Below are 23,187 nucleotides of genomic sequence, written 5' to 3'. Positions count from 1 at the left end.
TCCCACCATATTATGATGTTGCCCAAGTTTTTGGCTCGATCCGAAATCAATAGGTGTTCAGAATTGGACAATTCAAGTTGAACGACAGTTCGTTCCTAATTGGAGTGGTTGTTGTATTCCATACTTCTAGCATTTGGATTTCACTCAAAACTCACCAAATGACTCCTCCCACGATATTATGATGTTGCCCAAGTTTTGGGCTCGATCCGAAATCAATAGGTGTTCAAAATTGGACAATTCAAGTTGAACGGCAGTTCGTTCCTAATTGGAGTGGTTGGTGTATTCCATACTTCTAGCGATTGCATTTCACTCAAAACTCACCAAATGACTCTGTTGCTTCGATTCAGCTGCACCAAAATGGTTTCAACTGCATCCTCAACTTGTGATACTCGCAAGTGCACGAGCCGTTTGGTAGTATAGCATATGTAAGTGCGAGGTCGATCCCACGAGGATTGGTGATTGAATGATCCAATTTGTTTCCCCTACACAAAATAGAAATGAAAAAAAGAAAATAAATAAAACAAGAAAGAATGAAATAACTCAAGCAAATAAGTTCCCAAGTTCAATTAGATTAACGAATTGATTCTAGCTAAAGTATGATTAAGCCATGGTATTTGGTCATAACCTTGTGTTCCTAATTCCCTAATTTGATCATTTGTTGTCTAACCTAAAACTAAGCATTAGGAACCCATTAAGCATAGAAGAACAATTTAAACAACCAAGCATGTATCTAATCCCTGTTGTCGAATGTCCATACATACTCTTCCTATTCATAGTTCAATTCGAATTAAAGCATGGTGTCTACTCTTAATTCAAACCAAGATAGCTAACATGCAAGCCTAAATGGTGATCAATCATTCAAACTAGCATATTAACTTATAAGCATAATGAATAAGAACAAAAATCATAATTGAAACTTGGAAACTAATTAAACTTGAATACTTAAGAAAGAATGTACATTACAAATAAAAGTAAAGTAGAACTTGAAAAACTTAAGTTGAATTTCAGCACAAATATTTCATTACAACATTTGAAAACTAGAAAGGAAACTAAGAGAATTTGAGGGAGAGAAGGGAAGGGAGCTCTAGAGAAGTGTTTGAGAGCTCCCCCCCTTGGGGTGTGATTTGAAGCTTGAAGGCTTCTCTATTTATAGGGCTAAGAGGGAGGAACAACATGATGAAATCCAACACCACCATTCCTCTTTTAATACAACCCATAACTCACACTTCATCTTGTCTATGTTAGTGTGGTTGGAATCAATCTCATCCCATACTTCTTTTGCTGCACCTCAAGCTTTCTTCACATGGGATCAAAGGTGATCAATTGTGGCTGCCTTTGCTGCCAACCCATGTGGTTGCCTTTTGGTTGCCAACCCATGTGGTTGCCTTTTGGTTGCTGAAAAACGAGTTTTCTGAACCAGTCTTGGTGTAGGAAGGCCAGAGGTTTCAAAACGTATCCAATGGTGCTCAAATTTGGATATGTTATACTAGACACCCATTGGAACAACTTCTATGAAGAACGTATTCCCATCGGAGCAGTAGAAGTGTGCGTTTTGGGCCTTGCAAGTTGGCAGCTGAACAGAGACTGGAATTGACTTCATTTCATTTCTTTGCTTTACATGCATGCACATGCTTTCTCTATAATAACTCCAGCATGTACCAACTTGCTCCTTTAGAATTTCATAGCTGGAATGCCTCCCCACTTCACTCATTATGTTGGATCCAAAGTCAGTTGCAGCATGGGTGAGGCACATGGCTTAAAGGAGGAGACAAGGCTCAAAGCTGGCAGCTGCAAATCCTCCTGAGCAGGGTTGGGTGTTGGACAGGCTGAGCACTCCACAAATGTCCAATTGGGCTGAAATTTGGATATGTTGTAGTAGACACCCATTGGAACAAGTTTCATGAAGATCTTTACCTCATTCGAGCCCCATAGCATGCTGATCCAAGGCCAAGAAGTTGACCTACGAAATTGGGCTGGAAAGGGGTTGTAGCCAAAATGTGTTTGTCTTTAAGCTCATATTCCTCATATGCCAATCAGCCCTTAACATGCATGGATTGCATCAAATGTTATCTCTTGCTATCTTAACCTACAAAACACACAAACATAGGTAAGTGACTCAAAATAAAGAGAAACTAAGCAAAATCACTAAGTAAAGAAGGCATGCAAGTGTATGAAATTATGGACTTATCAAAATAGAAAATGAATTAAAAGCACAAGTTTAACTCAATAACATAACCAAATCATAAGCTAGAAGGGTACAAAATGATATACAATTATGAACCGATCAAATACCCTCAAACCTAGATTTTGCTAGTCCTCGAGCAAAACAACACAAAACAAAGTTAAAAACAAAACAAGAAGTTAACTAGACCACTTTCGTAGGTAACTCGATTGCATTGAGCGTATGCAACAAGCCTTTAAACCTCTAGGCATCCCTAGTAGGAGGAGTTGTGTCTCCTGAGGGTTTAACAGAAACGATACCCACAAACGTTTTACTAACTCTACAAAACAAGGTGGTTAGAAAACTTATTAGATTTGTTAGTCCTTAAGCAAAATAAAATAAACACAAAATCCAAAATAAAAATAATTACAAAACCAAAATAAATAAATAAATAAATAAAAAATGTAAAAAGTAAACTCAAAACAATATTTCCGAACATTTTCTGAAGAGAGATGACTCATGCACATAACTCAAAAGTTTTAACAATAAAAGCTCAATTTTAGATATTATTTACAAGGTGGCAAAGTTCAAAACACAACATGCTCAAAGTGTAGTAGTGTGATAGCCAAATGCAACAAATTCCCCAATTTTAGTTTTTACACAATTTCAAAAATCATACAAAGCACAAGTTCAACTTCAAATCTCACCAAAGTTGTCCTCTCACAAATGAATCACTCAGAAGAGGGCTACAATGCATAACTTAGTTATAAACATGAGATTAGAGTTAAATCATAAGGAACTTAACTCAAAATAGGAAGATGAAGAACTTGCATTAATATGATCTCAAGAAGGATGCCAAACACTTAAAAGTAAGAAAATGCATGCAATTCAACCATATGACATTTAAGATCAATTTAGGTCTTTATTATAGGTTGTAATGGGGTTAAGGGTGTAAGGTGAGTGAGAAATGAAAGGTATGGATAATACAAAGTCCAAGGAACTCACAATGTAAGAGCATAAAAAAAAAATTGTTTACAAGACTTCGAATCATCACGACTAGATTTTTTTCTTTTATATGATCAAAACTCCTTATACCTTCATTTACAATGGTTTACACTTCTTTCCAAACAACAATTATTTTTGAAGGCCCAAAAATGAATTTTCAATCAACCACCACTTAATCACAACTTTTTTTTTTTTTTTTTCTTCTTTTCTTTCACCAATTGTGTGAATTTCTCTTCTATTTTTTTTTTCTTTATGTAATATCCATTCCCAAACTTAGCATGAAAAACACATCCGAATTAGAGCTCATGAGTTCCTTAGAAAGGTAAATATTTGTTTTTCGGGCTAAGGTGAGGAAATATAATTGGTAAAATGAAAGAAAAGGTTTACATGTAGGCTCAAAATGGTTAACAATGGAAAATCATGCTTAAGCATGCATAAGGTTAGCTTGAAAGGCACAAACGATCCAAAGAGGGCCTTAATATCATTTCTTAAATGTCATGAAATCAAATTGCAAAAGAATGAATGACTTTTAAGTGTTCAACCAAATCAATGAATAATGAGATCAAACAACAACTTTGATGACAAGAAAATAAGATATATGTGTATAACACTCATGAAATGAAGCACAAGGCTCAAAAGCTCACATTATATGGTTATGTAAGTCTAATTTATGCTTGATACAATTCTTTGGGTCATGCAAATCCTTTAATTGGAAAATTATGAAACAAATGGTAAGTGCAAAGAAGGTTTCGAACATATCATGCTAGAACGATGCCAAATTAATTAATTTTTTATTTTTTATTTTTTTTACAATAAAAAATAATAATAAAAAATAAATAAAATTCAATTTTCATTTAAGTCATGCAAACATTTATCACAATCTCATCAAATGTGTTCGGAAAGTGAAATAAAATCAAAATAAAACAAGACTCAAAATAAAAATAAAAAATAAAAGCAAGACTTAAACAAAATAAAATAAAAATAAAAACAAGCAAATAAAAAAAAAATTAAATTAAGGAAAAACCAAATTTACAAGTTAAACTCCAATACCCCCAAACCTAGAAATGAACATTGTCCTCAATGTTTAAAATTTAGGCACAAGCAATGTCAAAAATAACAAATGAAGGTATTAAAGCAATAAAAAATCACAAAACACACAAGAGTTAAAATACAAAAACAAAATAATTACAAAATAAAAATTACAAAACAAACAAACAAAAGAAACGAAACAGTAAAACACTCGAAACAGAAAGCCCTAAACAAACAGTCTTACGCAAACCAAAACCCAAACGATTGAAAGCCCAACCCAAAAGAAAATTAACTCACTTTGAAACCTAAACAACGGTGAAAACCCGACCCACAATGAAATCCGAAGCCCACACATTTTTTTATTATTATTTTTTTATTTTTAAGAAGAAACGTGAATTGGGAGCGCAAAGGCGGGATTTCTGAAAAGAGAAAATGTGGTCCCTAATGCCTCGGTTCCTGGGAAGTCACGGGCAAAAGAGGTGAGGGACGTGTCGGCGCGCAGAGGCCGCTTTCACATCCCCCAAGCCAGAATTATTGGCCTCTTGGGTGAAGCGGGACGACTTTTTCACTTTGAAGGTTGTGAAAGGTGAAAATGCAATTAAGGGGAGGTTGGGAAATGGGTGCGGCGACAAATAGAGATAAGCCGTAAGGGCCGCACAGAACTCAGAACTGCAACGGCTAGGGTTTAGCAGACTAAGTCTATAAAAGGTAAAAAGAAAGGGTGAAAAACACAAACTCAGAAACACACAAAAGAGAAAAGAAAGAAGAACAAAGAGTGAGAAATCAAATGGCCTCTTCCTACCCTTTTTCGTTGGATCTCAACCTAGCTCCACCGACTCAAACACGAGGCCAAGCAGCGGCACCAGTATGGATGCCCTACTTTGCTTCCGCACGGGGGCCTGTGACAGTAACTGACTCAATACTCCTGGACAACGATGTTGCCATTGGAGTGGCTAGAAATTTAGTGACTCCTAAAGATATACGTGTTCTGGGGACAAGGGATGACAACCGGGTCGTGAGCGATGCCCTGACACTGAGCGTGCAGAGTACGGCAACAGTCGCAAGTTTGGGTCATCGCCTACTTGCAAAGTCCCATGAGGTAGAGGTGCTAAAGGGTCAGTTGGCGGCGGAGCGAAGTATGGTTGAAGAGTGTCAGAGTGCTATAAAAAGCTTGAAAAGGGAGAGGGCAAGGATAGTGGAGGTGAATCGACACCAGCTAGAAGTATTGCGGGACGAGAATAAAAACCTATCAAAAATGGTAGAGTTGTACTCTCGCGACATGCGAAAGCAGCTAGAGGACCTAGACCGACCGGGTAAACGCAAGCAAGCAGATCGTGAGAGTAGTTACGCTCAAGCTAAGATTGCGATCTTTGGGAGCTCAAGTGGTGAGCCCCAAGAGGCTGTGCATGAAGCCCAGGAAGAGGACAGCCAGAGGGCCAAACTCAAAGCTCCAATGGTCGAGACACCGAGCACTGTGAAGAAATGATTTCCTACTGCATTATTGTTGTTTTTATTTTATTTTGTTGTTTTTGTAATTTCGTTATTTTATTTCGGAAATAAAAGTAAAGTTGCAGAAGGAAAAAGAAAACGGAAAAGAAAGCACAGTTCCCTAACTAAAATAAAATAAAGATGATAGCCGAAAGGGAAAAGCAAAAACACAAAGCTCTAGAAAATGAAAGTAACGGGCAAAAACACAAAACACCAGAAAACACGAAAAAAAGAAAAGTAAAGTGAAAGTTAATGTGCTCCCCCTTGAAGCGATTAGGTCGAGCATGCCCGGGAAATCCGAAATGGTGTTGGCTCTCTCTCATCAGCATATGTCTATTTAAACCACACCTCTGCAAGCGGATGATACCCAGCATTTCTTCCTGCAAACTCAAGGAAAAACATCAAAAAATTCAGAAGCAAAACAAATGGCATCCTCATGTAGTCATCTTGATGATCTAAACCTTGAGCTCTCACTTGCACCACCGAATGCCCAAATAAGGGCTCCTCCAACTCCTGTCTTCCCAAACTCCACATATCATCACGGCACGGCCTCAAACTTTGCTGAGGCAATACCGAACTTTGCTGAGGCAATGCCGAACAGAGCAGTGTTGTTGGGTGGCATGATTGGCAGTATACTCACACCGGCAGATCATCTGCATGTGGCACGTAGGTCTGACAAGATGGCAGTGGATGAGTCCCACTCTTTATCTGTGCTCCATGCGGTCTCGGCTACCAATTTGGGCATGCGATTACTGGCGAGGATGCGGGAGTGCACAGCGCTGAACGAGGAAGTGGCTTCCTTGAAGGCTATGGTGGCAGATTTGCAGAAGCAGCTTTACTGTGCCAATCAGCATGTGGAAGCACTGCAGAGAAAGAATGAGGACCATGTAGAGCTGCTGCAGATTCTACAAGTGCGAGACAATAGAGGCAAGCCATGATGATGATGAAGATGAAGAAGAAGAAGAAGTTTTTTTTTTTTTGTTTTTTTTTTTGTTTTTTTTTTTTTTTGTTTTTTTTTTTTTTTTTGTTTGTTTTTAATGCAGAGTTTGAAATAAAATAAAAATGTGTTTTAACACTCAGAAATAAACTAACTAACCATACCACGTAAATAAAATACATAAACTAACTTAACAAAACAAAAACAAAAACAAATACTCAACAGAAAAGATAACAAAGAAAATATAAAAAAAACTTAATTTAAAAACACACGAATATACAAGCAACTCACGGATGACCAGTTAAGGGCCTCAGAAAACACAGCCAGGGGATCCGGGAAGGTTGGAGGGGTCACAATGGTCCCGCTTAAAACCCAAACTTCTTAGACACCGAAGGTGTCGCCTAAAGAACTCCTAGACACTGTATTGACAGAAGTGCTCACTGGGGTTACCATAAGTCAGCTCATATGAAAAATCTTTTTAAAATTTTTAAGATAAAAAAAAAAACAAAAACAAATTAAGATAAAATGAAACAACAAACCATAAATGAAAATGAACTGAGTACTCTAAACAAACTCAAACAAACGAAATAAATTGTTGTACTAAAAGAAACAAACCAAGAAACCAAAGAAAAACACAAACAGCACTTTCTATCACCTATTTATCACCATTTGGACAGATTCGTTTCTCTGTTTTTCAGCTTCGACCTGTGTTCAGTTTTTAGGCCATAACTTTCCAACCGCAAGTCCAAATTTCACGTTCTTTATATGGTTGGATTCAGCACAGAAAAATAAAGAACCCAACGCGGACCAAAAGGCAAAAACAATAACAGAAATAAACATAATTCAAAGAAGAGAAAGGATTGAAATGCTCCCCCTTGAAGCGATTAGGTCGAGCATGGATGCACTTGGAGGTCGACTTCTCCCATTGCTCCACACTTCCCATTTTTATGATTGAAGTTGCCATCTCTCTCCATTTTTATTAAGCTGTCATAAATTGCTAAAACCAACACACAAACTTGAAATGGAATTAAAAGGATTAGGAATGAACAATAGAGAACTAAGTAGACTTTAAACATTATAAATAAATAAAAAGTAGGAAAATCAAATAGAATCAAACAATGTTACCGATCCCCGGCAACGGCGCCAAAAACTTGTTGCTTCGATTCAGCTGCACCAAAATGGTTTCAACTGCATCCTCAACTTGTGATACTCGCAAGTGCACGAGCCGTTTGGTAGTATAGCATATGTAAGTGCGAGGTCGATCCCACGAGGATTGGTGATTGAATGATCCAATTTGTTTCCCCTACACAAAATAGAAATGAAAAAAAGAAAATAAATAAAACAAGAAAGAATGAAATAACTCAAGCAAATAAGTTCCCAAGTTCAATTAGATTAACGAATTGATTCTAGCTAAAGTATGATTAAGCCATGGTATTTGGTCATAACCTTGTGTTCCTAATTCCCTAATTTGATCATTTGTTGTCTAACCTAAAACTAAGCATTAGGAACCCATTAAGCATAGAAGAACAATTTAAACAACCAAGCATGTATCTAATCCCTGTTGTCGAATGTCCATACATACTCTTCCTATTCATAGTTCAATTCGAATTAAAGCATGGTGTCTACTCTTAATTCAAACCAAGATAGCTAACATGCAAGCCTAAATGGTGATCAATCATTCAAACTAGCATATTAACTTATAAGCATAATGAATAAGAACAAAAATCATAATTGAAACTTGGAAACTAATTAAACTTGAATACTTAAGAAAGAATGTACATTACAAATAAAAGTAAAGTAGAACTTGAAAAACTTAAGTTGAATTTCAGCACAAATATTTCATTACAACATTTGAAAACTAGAAAGGAAACTAAGAGAATTTGAGGGAGAGAAGGGAAGGGAGCTCTAGAGAAGTGTTTGAGAGCTCCCCCCCTTGGGGTGTGATTTGAAGCTTGAAGGCTTCTCTATTTATAGGGCTAAGAGGGAGGAACAACATGATGAAATCCAACACCACCATTCCTCTTTTAATACAACCCATAACTCACACTTCATCTTGTCTATGTTAGTGTGGTTGGAATCAATCTCATCCCATACTTCTTTTGCTGCACCTCAAGCTTTCTTCACATGGGATCAAAGGTGATCAATTGTGGCTGCCTTTGCTGCCAACCCATGTGGTTGCCTTTTGGTTGCCAACCCATGTGGTTGCCTTTTGGTTGCTGAAAAACGAGTTTTCTGAACCAGTCTTGGTGTAGGAAGGCCAGAGGTTTCAAAACGTATCCAATGGTGCTCAAATTTGGATATGTTATACTAGACACCCATTGGAACAACTTCTATGAAGAACGTATTCCCATCGGAGCAGTAGAAGTGTGCGTTTTGGGCCTTGCAAGTTGGCAGCTGAACAGAGACTGGAATTGACTTCATTTCATTTCTTTGCTTTACATGCATGCACATGCTTTCTCTATAATAACTCCAGCATGTACCAACTTGCTCCTTTAGAATTTCATAGCTGGAATGCCTCCCCACTTCACTCATTATGTTGGATCCAAAGTCAGTTGCAGCATGGGTGAGGCACATGGCTTAAAGGAGGAGACAAGGCTCAAAGCTGGCAGCTGCAAATCCTCCTGAGCAGGGTTGGGTGTTGGACAGGCTGAGCACTCCACAAATGTCCAATTGGGCTGAAATTTGGATATGTTGTAGTAGACACCCATTGGAACAAGTTTCATGAAGATCTTTACCTCATTCGAGCCCCATAGCATGCTGATCCAAGGCCAAGAAGTTGACCTACGAAATTGGGCTGGAAAGGGGTTGTAGCCAAAATGTGTTTGTCTTTAAGCTCATATTCCTCATATGCCAATCAGCCCTTAACATGCATGGATTGCATCAAATGTTATCTCTTGCTATCTTAACCTACAAAACACACAAACATAGGTAAGTGACTCAAAATAAAGAGAAACTAAGCAAAATCACTAAGTAAAGAAGGCATGCAAGTGTATGAAATTATGGACTTATCAAAATAGAAAATGAATTAAAAGCACAAGTTTAACTCAATAACATAACCAAATCATAAGCTAGAAGGGTACAAAATGATATACAATTATGAACCGATCAGACTCCTCCCACCATATTATGATGTTGCCCGAGTTTTGGGCTCGATCCGAAATCAATTGGCGTTCGAAATTGGACAATTCAAGTTCAACGTCAGTTCGTTCCTAATTGGAATGGTTGGTGTATTCCATACTTCTAGCGATTGGATTTCACTCAAATCTCCCGAAATGACTCCTCCCACCATATTATGATGTTGCCCAAGTTTTGGGCTCGATCCGAAATCAATTGGTGTTCGAAATTGGACAATTCACGTTCAACGGCAGTTCTCTCCTAATTGGAGTGGTTGGTGTATTCCTTACTTCAAGCGATTGGATTTCACTCAAAACTCACCAAATCACTCCTCCCACCATATTATGATGTTGCCCAAGTTTTGGCCTCGATCCGAAATCAATTGGTGTTCGAAATTGGACAATTCAAGTTCAACGGCAGTTCGTTCCTCATTGGAGTGGTTCGTGTCTTCCATGCTTCTAGCGATTGGATTTCACTCAAAACTCACCAAATGACTCCTCCCACCATATTATGATGTTGCCCATGTTTTGGGCTCGATCCGAAATCAATAGGTGTTCCAAATTGGACAATTCAAGTTCAACGGCAGTTCGTTCCTAATTGGAGTGGTTGGTGTATTCCATACTTCTAGCGATTGGATTTCACACAAAACTCACCAAATGACTACTCCCACCATATTATGACATTTCCCAAGTTTGGGGCTCGATCCGAAATGAATAGGTGTGGGGAATTGGACAATTCAAGTTCAACGGCAGTTCGTTCCTAATTGGAGTGGTTGGTGTATTCCACACTTCTAGCGATTGGATTTCTCTCAAAACTACCCAAATGACTCCTCCCACCAAATTATGATGTTGCCCAAGTTTGGGGCTCGATCCGAAATCAATAGATGTTCCAAATTGGGCAATTCAAGTTCAACGGCAGTTCGTTCCTAATTGGAGTGGTTGGTGTCTTCCATACTTCTAGCGATTGGATTTCACTCAAAATTCACCAAATGACTCCTCCCACCATATTATTATGTTGCCCAAGTTTTGGGCTCGATCCGAAATCAATAGGTGTTCCAAATTGGACAATTCAAGTTCAACGGCAGTTCGTTCCAAATTGGAGTGGTTGGTGTATTCCATACTTCTAGCGATTGGATTTCACTCAAAACTAACCAAATGACTCCACCCACCATATTATGATGTTGCCCAAGTTTTGGGCTCGATCCGAAATCAATAGGTGTGAGAAATTGGACTATTCAAGTTCAACGGCAGTTCGTTCCTAATTGGAGTGGTTGGTGTATTCCATACTTCTAGCGATTGGATTTTACTCAAAACTCATCAAATGACTCCTCCCACCATATTATGATGTCTCCCAAGTTTGGGGCTCGATCCGAAATCAATAGGTGTGAGAAATTGGACAATTGAAGTTCAACGGCAGTTAGTTCCTAATTGTAGTGGTTGGTGTCTTCCATACTTCTAGCGATTGGATTTCACTCAAAACTCTCCAAATGACTCCTCCCACCATATTATGATGTTGCCCAAGTTTTGGGCTCGATCCGAAATCAATAGGTGTTCCGAATTGGACAATTCAATTTCCACGGCAGTTCGTTCCAAATTGGAGTGGTTGGTGTATTCCATACTTCTAGCGATTGGATTTCACTCAAAACACACCCAATGACTCCTCCCACCATATTATTATGTTGCCCAAGTTTTGGGCTCGATCCGAAATCAATTGGTGTTCGAAATTGGACAATTCAAGTTCAACGGCAGTTTGTTCCTAATTGGAGTGGTTGTTGTGTTCCACACTTCTAGCGATTGGATTTCACTCAAAACTCACCAAATGACTCCTCCCACCATATTATGATGTTTCCCAAGTTTGGGGCTCGATCCGAAATCAATAGGTGTGAGAAATTGGACAATTCAAGTTCAACGGCAGTTCGTTCCTAATTGGAGTGGTTGGTGTATTCCACACTTCTAGCGATTGGATTTTTCTCGAAACTCACCAAATGACTCCTCCCACCATATTATGATGTTGCCCAAGTTTTGGGCTCGATCCGAAATCAATAGGTGTTCCAAATTGGACAATTCAAGTTCAACGGCAGTTTGTTCCTAATTGGAGTGGTTGGTGTATTCCACACTTCTAGCGATTGGATTTTACTCAAAACTCACCAAATGACTCCTCCCACCATATTATGATGTTTCCCAAGTTTGGGGCTCGATCCGAAATCAATAGGTGGGAGAATTTGGACAATTCAAGTTCAACGGCAGTTCGTTCCTAATTGGAGTGGTTGGTGTATTCCACACTTCTAGCGATTGGATTTCTCTCAAAACTTACCAAATGACTCCTCCCACCAAATTATGATGTTGCCCAAGTTTGGGGCTCGATACGAAATCAATAGGTGTTCCAAATTGGGCAATTCAAGTTCAACGGCAGTTCGTTCCTAATTGGAGTGGTTGGTGTCTTCCATACTTCTAGCGATTGGATTTCACTCAAAACTCACCAAATGACTCCTCCCACCATATTATGATGTTGCCGAAGTTTTGGGCTCGATCCGAAATCAATAGGTGTGAGAAATTGGACAATTCAAGTTCAACGGCAGATCGTTCCAAATTGGAGTGGTTGGTGTATTCCATACTTCTAGCTATTGGATTTCACTCAAAACTCACCAACTGACTCCTCCCACCATATTATGATGTTGCCCAAGTTTTTGGCTCGATCCGAAATCAATAGGTGTGAGAAATTGGACAATTCATGTTCAACGGCAGTTCGTTCCTAATTGGAGTGGTTGGTGTATTCCATACTTCTAGCGATTGGATTTCACTCAAAACTCACCAAATGACTCCTCCCACCATATTATGATGTTGCCCAAGTTTTGGGGTTGATCCGAAATCAATAGGTGTTCGAAATTGGACAATTCAAGTTCAACGGCAGTTCGTTCCTAATTGGATTTGTTGGTGTATTCCATACTTCTAGCGAATGGATTTCACTCAAAACTCACCAAATGAGTCTTCCCACCATATTATGATGTTGCCCAAGTTTGGGGCTTGATCCGAAATCAATAGGTGTGAGAAATTGGACAATTTAAGTTCAACGACAGTTGGTTCCTAATTGGTGTGGTTGGTGTATTCCATACTTCTAGCGATTGGATTTCACTCAAAACTCACTAAATGACTCCTGACACCATATTATGATGTTGCCGAAGTTTGTGGCTCGATCCGAAATCAATAGGTGTGAGAAATTGGACAATTCAAGTTCAACGGCAGTTCGTTCCTAATTGGAGTGGTTGGTGTATTCCATACTTCTAGCGATTGGATTTCACTCAAAACTCACCAAATGACTCCTAACACCAAATTATGATGTTGCCCAAGTTTTGGGCTCGATCCGAAATCAATAGGTGTGAGAAATTGGACAATTCAAGTTCAACGGCAGTTCGTTCCTAATTGGAGTGGTTGGTGTATTCCATACTTCTAGTGAATGGATTTCACTCAAAACTCACCAAATGACTCTTCCCGCCATATTATGATGTTGCCCAAGTTTGGGGCTCGATCCGAAATCAATAGGTGTGAGAAATTGGACAATTCAAGTTCAACGGCAGTTCTTTCCTAATTCGAGTGGTTGGTGTCTTTCATACTTCTAGGGATTGGATTTCACTCAAAACTCACCAAATGACTCCTCCCACCATATTATGATGTTGCCCAAGTTTTGGGCTTGATCCGAAATCAATAGGTGTTCGAAATTGGACAATTCAAGTTCCACGGCAGTTCGTTCCTAATTGGAGTGGTTGGTGTATTCCATACTTCTAGCGATTGGATTTTTCTCGAAACTCACCAAATGACTCCTCCCACCATATTATGATGTTGCCCAAGTTTTGGGCTCGATCCGAAATCAATAGGTGTTCCAAATTGGACAATTCAAGTTCAACGGCAGTTTGTTCCTAATTGGAGTGGTTGGTGTATTCCACACTTCTAGCGATTGGATTTTACTCAAAACTCACCAAATGACTCCTCCCACTATATTATGATGTTTCCCAAGTTTGGGGCTCGATCCGAAATCAATAGGTGGGAGAAATTGGACAATTCAAGTTCAACGGCAGTTCGTTCCTAATTGGAGTGGTTGGTGTATTCCACACTTCTAGCGATTGGATTTCTCTCAAAACTCACCAAATGACTCCTCCCACCAAATTATGATGTTGCCCAAGTTTGGGGCTCGATACGAAATCAATAGGTGTTCCAAATTGGGCAATTCAAGTTCAACGGCAGTTCGTTCCTAATTGGAGTGGTTGGTGTCTTCCATACTTCTAGCGATTGGATTTCACTCAAAACTCACCAAATGACTCCTCCCACCATATTATGATGTTGCCGAAGTTTTGGGCTCGATCCGAAATCAATAGGTGTGAGAAATTGGACAATTCAAGTTCAACGGCAGATCGTTCCAAATTGGAGTGGTTGGTGTATTCCATACTTCTAGCGATTGGATTTCACTCAAAACTCACCAACTGACTCCTCCCACCATATTATGATGTTGCCCAAGTTTTTGGCTCGATCCGAAATCAATAGGTGTGAGAAATTGGACAATTCAAGTTCAACGGCAGTTCGTTCCTAATTGGAGTGGTTGGTGTATTCCATACTTCTAGCGATTGGATTTCACTCAAAACTCACCAAATGACTCCTCCCACCATATTATGATGTTGCCCAAGTTTTGGGGTTGATCCGAAATCAATAGGTGTTCGAAATTGGACAATTCAAGTTCAACGGCAGTTCGTTCCTAATTGGATTTGTTGGTGTATTCCATACTTCTAGCGAATGGATTTCACTCAAAACTCACCAAATGAGTCTTCCCACCATATTATGATGTTGCCCAAGTTTGGGGCTTGATCCGAAATCAATAGGTGTGAGAAATTGGACAATTTAAGTTCAACGACAGTTGGTTCCTAATTGGTGTGGTTGGTGTATTCCATACTTCTAGCGATTGGATTTCACTCAAAACTCACTAAATGACTCCTGACACCATATTATGATGTTGCCGAAGTTTGTGGCTCGATCCGAAATCAATAGGTGTGAGAAATTGGACAATTCAACTTCAACGGCAGTTCGTTCCTAATTGGAGTGGTTGGTGTATTCCATACTTCTAGCGATTGGATTTCACTCAAAACTCACCAAATGACTCCTAACACCAAATTATGATGTTGCCCAAGTTTTGGGCTCGATCCGAAATCAATAGGTGTGAGAAATTGGACAATTCAAGTTCAACGGCAGTTCGTTCCTAATTGGAGTGGTTGGTGTATTACATACTTCTAGCGAATGGATTTCACTCAAAACTCACCAAATGACTCTTCCCACCATATTATGATGTTGCCCAAGTTTGGGGCTCGATCCGAAATCAATAGGTTTGAGAAATTGGACAATTCAAGTTCAACGGCAGTTCTTTCCTAATTCGAGTGGTTGGTGTCTGTCAAACTTCTAGGGATTGGATTTCACTCAAAACTCACCAAATGACTCCTCCCACCATATTATGATGTTGCCCAAGTTTTGGGCTTGATCCGAAATCAATAGGTGTTCGAAATTGGACAATTCAAGTTCCACGGCAGTTCGTTCCTAATTGGAGTGGTTGGTGTATTCCATACTTCTAGCGATTGGATTTCACTCAAAACTCACCAAATGACTACTCCCACCATATTATGATGTTGCCCAAGTTTGGGGACCGATCCGAAATCAATAGGTGTGAGAAATTGGACAATTCAAGTTCAACGGCAGTTCGTTTCTAATTGGAGTGGTTGGTGTATTCCATAATTCTAGCGATTGGATTTCATTCAAAACTCACCAAATGACTCCTCCCACCAAATTACGATGTTGCCCAAGTTTTGGCTCGATCCGAAATTAATAGGTGTTCCAAATTGGACAATTCCAGTTCAACGGCAGTTCGTTCCAAATTGGAGTGGTCGGTGTATTCCATACTTCTAGCGATTGGGTTTCACTCAAAACTCACCAAATGACTCCTCCCACCATATTATGATGTTGCCCATGTTTTGGCCTTGATCCGAAATCAATAGGTGTGAGAAATTGGACAATTCAAGTTCAACGGCAGTTCGTTCCTAATTGGAGTGGTTGGTGTATTCCATACTTCTAGCGATTGGATTTCACTCAAAACTCACCAAACGACTCCTCCCACCATATTATGATGTTGCCCAAGTTTTGGGGTTGATCCGAAATCAATAGGTGTTCGAAATTGGACAATTCAAGTTCAACGGCAGTTCGTTCCTAATTGGAGTTGTTGGTGTATTCCATACTTCTAGCGAATGGATTTCACTCAAAACTCACCAAATGAGTCTTCCCACCATATTATGATGTTGCCCAAGTTTGGGGCTTGATCCGAAATCAATAGGTGTGAGAAATTGGACAATTTAAGTTCAACGACAGTTGGTTCCTAATTGGTGTGGTTGGTGTATTCCATACTTCTAGCGATTGGATTTCACTCAAAACTCACTAAATGACTCCTGACACCATATTATGATGTTGCCCAAGTTTTTGGCTCGATCCGAAATCAATAGGTGTGAGAAATTGGACAATTCAAGTTCAACGGCAGTTCGTTCCTAATTGGAGTGGTTGGTGTATTCCATACTTCTAGCGATTGGATTTCACTCAAAACTCACCAAATGACTCCTAACACCAAATTATGATGTTGCCCAAGTTTTGGGCTCGATCCGAAATCAATAGGTGTGAGAAATTGGACAATTCAAGTTCAACGGCAGTTCGTTCCTAATTGGAGTGGTTGGTGTATTCCATACTTCTAGCGAATGGATTTCACTCAAAACTCACCAAATGACTCTTCCCACCATATTATGATGTTGCCCAAGTTTGGGGCTCGATCCGAAATCAATAGGTGTGAGAAATTGGACAATTCAAGTTCAACGGCAGTTCTTTCCTAATTCGAGTGGTTGGTGTCTTTCATACTTCTAGGAATTGGATTTCACTCAAAACTCACCAAATGACTCCTCCCACCATATTATGATGTTACCCAAGTTTTGGGGTTGATCCGAAATCAATAGGTGTTCGAAATTGGACAATTCAAGTTCCACGGCAGTTCGTTCCTAATTGGAGTGGTTGGCGTATTCCATACTTCTAGCGATTGGATTTCACTCAAAACTCACCAAATGACTCCTCCCACCATATTATGATGTTGCCCAAGTTTGCGGATCGATCCGAAATCAATAGGTGTGAGAAATTGGACAATTCAAGTTCAACGGCAGTTCGTTCCTAATTCGAGCGGTTGGTGTATTCCATACTTCTAGCGAATGGATTTCACTCAAAACTCACCAAATGACTCTTCCCACCATATTATGATGTTGCCCAAGTTTGGGGCTCGATCCGAAATCAATAGGTGTGAGAAATTGGACAATTCAAGTTCAACGGCAGTTCTTTCCTAATTCGAGTGGTTGGTGTCTTTCATACTTCTAGGGATTGGATTTCACTCAAAACTCACCAAATGACTCCTCCCACCATATTATGATGTTGCCCAAGTTTTGGGCTTGATCCGAAATCAATAGGTGTTCGAAATTGGACAATTCGAGTTCCACGGCAGTTCGTTCCTAATTGGAGTGGTTGGTGTATTCCATACTTCTAGCGATTGGATTTCACTCAAAACTCACCAAATGACTACTCCCACCATATTATGATGTTGCCCAAGTTTGGGGACCGATCCGAAATCAATAGGTGTGAGAAATTGGACAATTCAAGTTCAACGGCAGTTCGTTTCTAATTGGAGTGGTTGGTGTATTCCATACTTCTAGCGATTGGATTTCATTCAAAACTCACCAAATGACTCCTCCCACCAAATTACGATGTTGCCCAAGTTTTGGCTCGATCCGAAATTAATAGGTGTTCCAAATTGGACAATTCCAGTTCAACGGCAGTTCGTTCCAAATTGGAGTGGTCGGTGTATTCCATACTTCTAGCGATTGGATTTCACTCAAAACTCACCAAATGACTCCTCCCACCATATTATGATGTTGCCCTTGTTTTGGCCTCGATCCGAAATCAATAGGTGTGAGAAATTGGACAATTCAAGTTCAACGGCAGTTCGTTCCTAATTGGAGTGGTTGGTGTATTCCATACTTCTAGCGATTAGATTTCACTCAAAACTCACCAAATGACTCCTCCCACCATATTATGATGTTGCCCAAGTTTGGGGCTCGATCGGAAATCAATAGGTGTGAGAAATTGGACAATTCAAGTTCAACGGCAGTTCGTTCCTAATTGGAGTGGTTGGTGTATTCCATACTTCTAGCGATTGGATTTCACTCCAAACTCACCAAATGACTCCACCCACCATATTATGATGTTGCACAAGTTTGGGGTTCGATCCGAAATCAATAGGTGTTAGAAATTGGACAATTCAAGTTCAACGGCAGTTCGTTCCTAATTGGACTGGTTGGTGTATTCCATACTTCCAGCGATTGGATTTCACTCAAAACTCACCAAATGACTCCACCCACCATATTATGATGTTGCCCAAGTTTGGGGCTCGATCCGAACTCAATAGGTGTGAGAAATTGGACAATTCAAGTTCATCGGCAGTTCGTTTCAAATTGGAGTGGTTGGTGTATTCCATACTTCTAGCGATTGGATTTCACTCAAAACTAACCAAATGACTCCTCCCACCATATTATGATGTTGCCCAAGTTTTGGGCTTGATCCGAAATCAATAGGTGTTCCAAATTGGACAATTCAAGTTCAACGGCATTTGAAGCTTCAATGGAATCCCATGATGAGGACATTGGTTGAGCAGCCCATTGAATCTCTCCCATGCTTCACAAAACGATTCATCATCTTGCTGTGCAAATAACAAGATCTTATCCCTAAGCATGTCGGTCTTTTGCGTGGAGAAGTATTTCTCCAAGAACTTCTTTTGAATGGCAGCCCATGTAGTGAGTGAACCAGGCTTCAAAGAATTCAACCAATATTTCGCCTTATCCTTCAAAGTGTATGGAAACACTCTCATTCGAAGTTGATCTTCTGTCACACCTGTCAAGGGAAAAGAACTCACAACATTAAAAATATCCTTTATATGAGTTAATGGATCTTCATTAGGTAAACCATAAAAGAAAGGCAGCATATTAAGATGAGAAGATTTAAGCTCATAATTTCGAGCTACAGTGGGCAGCAAAATGCTTGAAGGAGATGCTGGAATTGTTGGGATATCAAGTTCTCCCATGAACTCATTGGCAGCCATCTCTTCTTCTTCTTCTTGGTCTGAACTTGCTTCCGAATTTGAAGGTGAAGAACCAGGAAGTTCAGTGTGGAGAGCAATACTTGTAAATGTGGCAAGAGCTTGCTCTTTTGCAGTTGACAACTCTCTTTCTAGACGATTATGAACTTCAGAGATCACCCGGTTGGGTTGCAACGATGGTCCTGCGTTCAAAGATCTGGAGCGTTGGAACGAAGACCTCACTTGTTCAAGGAACGGTCTTTTAGACATAAACTACCTGAAACAGAAAATTAGATTAATTAGAAACACTAAAAAGAATACGGTAACCTTGGGCACATAACCAGGGAAGAACTTTCGTTCAGTCCCCGGCAACGGCGCCAAAATTTGTTGTTAATTATTATGTTAACTCGCAATTGTACGGGGCAATTAGTAATATAGCAAGACAAGTACGAGGTCGTACCCACGAAGACTGAGAAGTTCAAATTAGTTATGTACGTAGATTACCGAATTCAAGAAGTTAGGAAGTTAAGTCTAAAACAGAAATTAAAGTGAGAGTGATTGTGATTGTGAAAGGAAGTGAGCAAACTGAAATTGCAAATGAAAGCAAATAAACAAGTGTAACAAAGAGTGGTTTTAAGAGTTGGAAAACAGATTTGGAGACTAGGGCATTCGAATCACCATAACAATTCAATTCTGGGTTATATGGAGTCAAGTAACAAGTTTAATTCAGATTCAAAGATTGATTCTAGCTAAAGTATGATTAGGCCATGGTGTTTGGTCCTAACCTTGTGTTCCTAATTCCCTAATTTGATCATTTGTTGTCTAACCTAAAATTAAGCATTAGGAACCCATTAAGCATAGAAGAACAATTTAAACAACCAAGCATGTATCTAATCCCTGTTGTCGAATGTCCATACATACTCTTCCTATTCATAGTTCAATTCGAATTAAAGCATGGTGTCTACTCTTAATTCAAACCAAGATAGTTAACAAACAAGTTCTAATGGTGATCAATCATTCAAACAAGCATGTTAACTTATAAGCATAATGAATAAGAACATGAATCATGAATCAAACTTGAAACTCCAAACTTATAAACCCAGAATATTCATGTTAGGTTACATCGAAGCCCTAGTTATGGATTTAGCTACTCATAATGGAAAAGAAACTAAAATAGAAATGGGAAAACATAATGAATGCCATAAGAGTAGAAAAACCCTTTTATGAAGTTCTTGTAGTGTCCAATGCTTCTCCAAGAGCTTCTCCACGTCTAGAAGGATGTATGAAGGATATGGAGGTGATTTGAGATGAGCTTGAGTGAGTGGTGATGGCTGAGAAAGAGGAAATTCGTAGGGAAATGGAAGGGAGGTTTTCTGGAGCTGTTTTGGTGATTTTGGGGCAGTTTAGAGTATTGGGTTGATTGCTTGAGTGTTTGGGGTTGTGGGAATGTATGAGGATGATTTCTGGATGATGGAAGTGTGGAGGATGGCTGAAGTGAATTTTGTAGCTTGAAGACTCCTCTATTTATAGGGCTAAGAGGGAGGAACATCATGATGAAATCCAACACCACCATTCCTCATTTAATACAACCCATAACTCCCACTTCATCTTGTCTATGTTAGTGTGGTTGGAATCAATCCCATCCCATACTTCTTTTGCTGCACCTCAAGCTTTCTTCACATGGGATCAAAGGTGATCAATTGTGGCTGCCTTTTGCTGCCAACCCATGTGGTCTTCTTTTGGTTGTTGAACAAAAACGAGTCTTCTGAACCAGACTTGGTGTAGGAAGGCCAGAGGTTTCACAACTTATCCAATAGGGCTCAAATCTGGATATGTTGTAGTAGACACCCATTGGAACAACTTCTATGAAGAAAGTATTCCCATCGGAGCAGTAGAAGTATGCGTTTTGGGCCTTGCAATATGGCTGCCGAACAGAGACTGGAATTGACTTCATTTCATTTATGCTTTACATGCATGCACATGCTTTCTCTATAATAACTCCAGCATGTACCAACTTGATCCTTTAGAATTTCATAGCTGGAATGCCTCCCCACTTCACTCATTATGTTGGATCCAAAGTCAGTTGCAGCATGGGTGAGGCACATGGAGGCACATGACAAAGCTGGCAGCTGCAAATCCTCCTGAGCAGGGTTGAGTGTTGGGCGGGCTGAGCACTCCACAAATGTCCAATTGGGCTGAAATTTGGATATGTTGTACTAGACACCCATTGGAACAAGTTTCATGAAGATCTTCACCTCATCCAAGCCCCATAGCATGCTGATCCAAGGCCAAGAAGCTGACCTACGAAATTGGGCTGGAAAGGAGTTGTAGCCAAAATGTGTTTGTCTTTAAGCCCTTCTTCCATTCACCCAAATCAAGCCTTAACATGCATGGATTGCATCATTTCCTATCCAAAGTCATCATTGTTACCTAAATGTCAATTAACTGAAAGATAAACACAAAAAGGATTAAAAGCACAAGTTTAACTCAAACACATAGCCAAATCATAAGCTAGAAGGGTACAAAATGATATACAATTATGAACCGATCAAATACCCCCAAACCTAGATTTTGCTAGTCCTCGAGCAAAACAACACAAAACAAAGTTAAAAACAAAAAGTTAACTAAACCACTTTCGTAGGTAACTCGATTGCATTGAGCGTATGCAACAAGCCTTTAAACCTCTAGGCATCCCTAGTAGGAGGAGTTGTGTCTCCTGAGGGTTTAACAGAAACGATACCCACAAACGCATTACTAACTCTACAAAACAAAGTGGTTAGTAAAACTTGAAATCAACTAATGAGAACGAAAGAAAACTTTAGTCATACCTCCAACACCGTAGAGTTGCCAAGATAGGTGATCAATCAGTGTGTAATGTGGAAGCTATAGCTCAAAGGCACACGGTTTCAAAGCAAGCACACTCAAACCTTGAATAAAGAACATGCTTCGACTCTAATTCTCACAGATAACACTCAATCACTCAGAACCAATGGTTTTATTCTCTCAAACAAGCTAAAGTGAGTATATGAAATAGAAGCACAATATTTGGTTAGATCTCATGAAGGGAATCAAATACTAAGAATAGAGATACACACATACCTACCAGCACCCATGAATACATCCTCAAAGATCAGCTAGGTCTTTCACAAGGTTTGTAATGAAAGGTAAGGTTAGGGGAAATGGAAGAATTGGAAGAAAAAACAGGTAACTTAAGAACATACCAAGGTTGCATTCTTCATTGATCTGCAAGGTAGCATTGACTTATAATGGCATGGCTGCAAACTTCATGGTACCACCTGGCATAGACTTTATTTATTTATTTATTTATATTTTTTTTTACACTTAGATCAAATCGAAACACTTTCATCTTCGTTGATTTGATTTGCATCTTCATTAACTTCATTGCACAGAATCACACCATCTTTCATTTAGGCACATGGCAGCAACTTCCTTGCTTCAAACTTTATCTTGGCACACCTTGGTATATTTCTAAGCTATAGGGTATGGCTACAATAGGTGAAGTATCTCAGATTGAGATACAAAGGTAGGGAAATGATGAGGGTGATAGAAGAAAAGGCTTTAAGTGTTTGGCTTCAAGAGGGTTGATGGAACACACATATAGGTAGGGTGAAAAGAAAGCACATCGAATGGTTATGCACACATAGCCTAGCATCACTTCAATGAGTTCATTCATGAATGAGAGCAAGCACATGATATCTGCAAAAGAGAATCATCCTTAGTATTCAATCAAAATGGAATAATGAGATCATTTAGAGTGAAATGAAGAAAATAAATTGGGATGAGAAGTAGAAACACTTTAAACCCTCTCAAGAAAGCAATTGGGCTCAATATAGCTCACTAGGGTAGTCTCCACTATTCTCCTTCGAGAATTTGAGCATGGTACTTTAGCCACCAGAATTCTAGGAGCCAAAGCTTTGTGAAGTGCAAAATTCTGATATGAAAACCTCAATGGCAGCTCCATAGCATTGATTGTATGACATTAAAAAAAAAAAATTAGTGACAAATGAATGAAAATTGAAAACACAAATGAATGAAATTTGAAAATTGGATTTCACTCAAAACTCACCAAATGACTCCTCCCACCATGTTATGAAGTTGCCCAAGTTTTGGGCTCGATCCGAAATCAATAGGTGTGAGAAATTGGACAATTCAAGTTCAACGGCAGTTCGTTCCTAATGGGAGTGGTTGGTGTATTCCATACTTCTAGCGATTGGATTTCACTCAAAATTCACCAAATGACTCCTCCCAC

The 23,187-nt window shown here is 39.4% G+C and overlaps 1 non-coding gene across 1 annotated transcript; it reads left to right on the top strand.

Annotated features, from left to right (window-relative positions):
* Window positions 1-18,468: 18,468 nt before the first annotated feature.
* Window positions 18,469-18,575, top strand: LOC148297677 (small nucleolar RNA R71). The gene has a single exon (XR_015833206.1). It is a non-coding gene; the product is annotated as a small nucleolar RNA R71 (small nucleolar RNA).
* Window positions 18,576-23,187: the final 4,612 nt, after the last annotated feature.

The sequence above is a fragment of the Prunus avium genome, chromosome 1 (assembly GCF_965620075.1).
Source record: "Prunus avium chromosome 1, drPruAviu1.hap1.1, whole genome shotgun sequence".
Taxonomy (NCBI): Eukaryota; Viridiplantae; Streptophyta; class Magnoliopsida; order Rosales; family Rosaceae; genus Prunus; species Prunus avium.
This window is presented reverse-complemented; position numbering and strand designations above follow the sequence as displayed.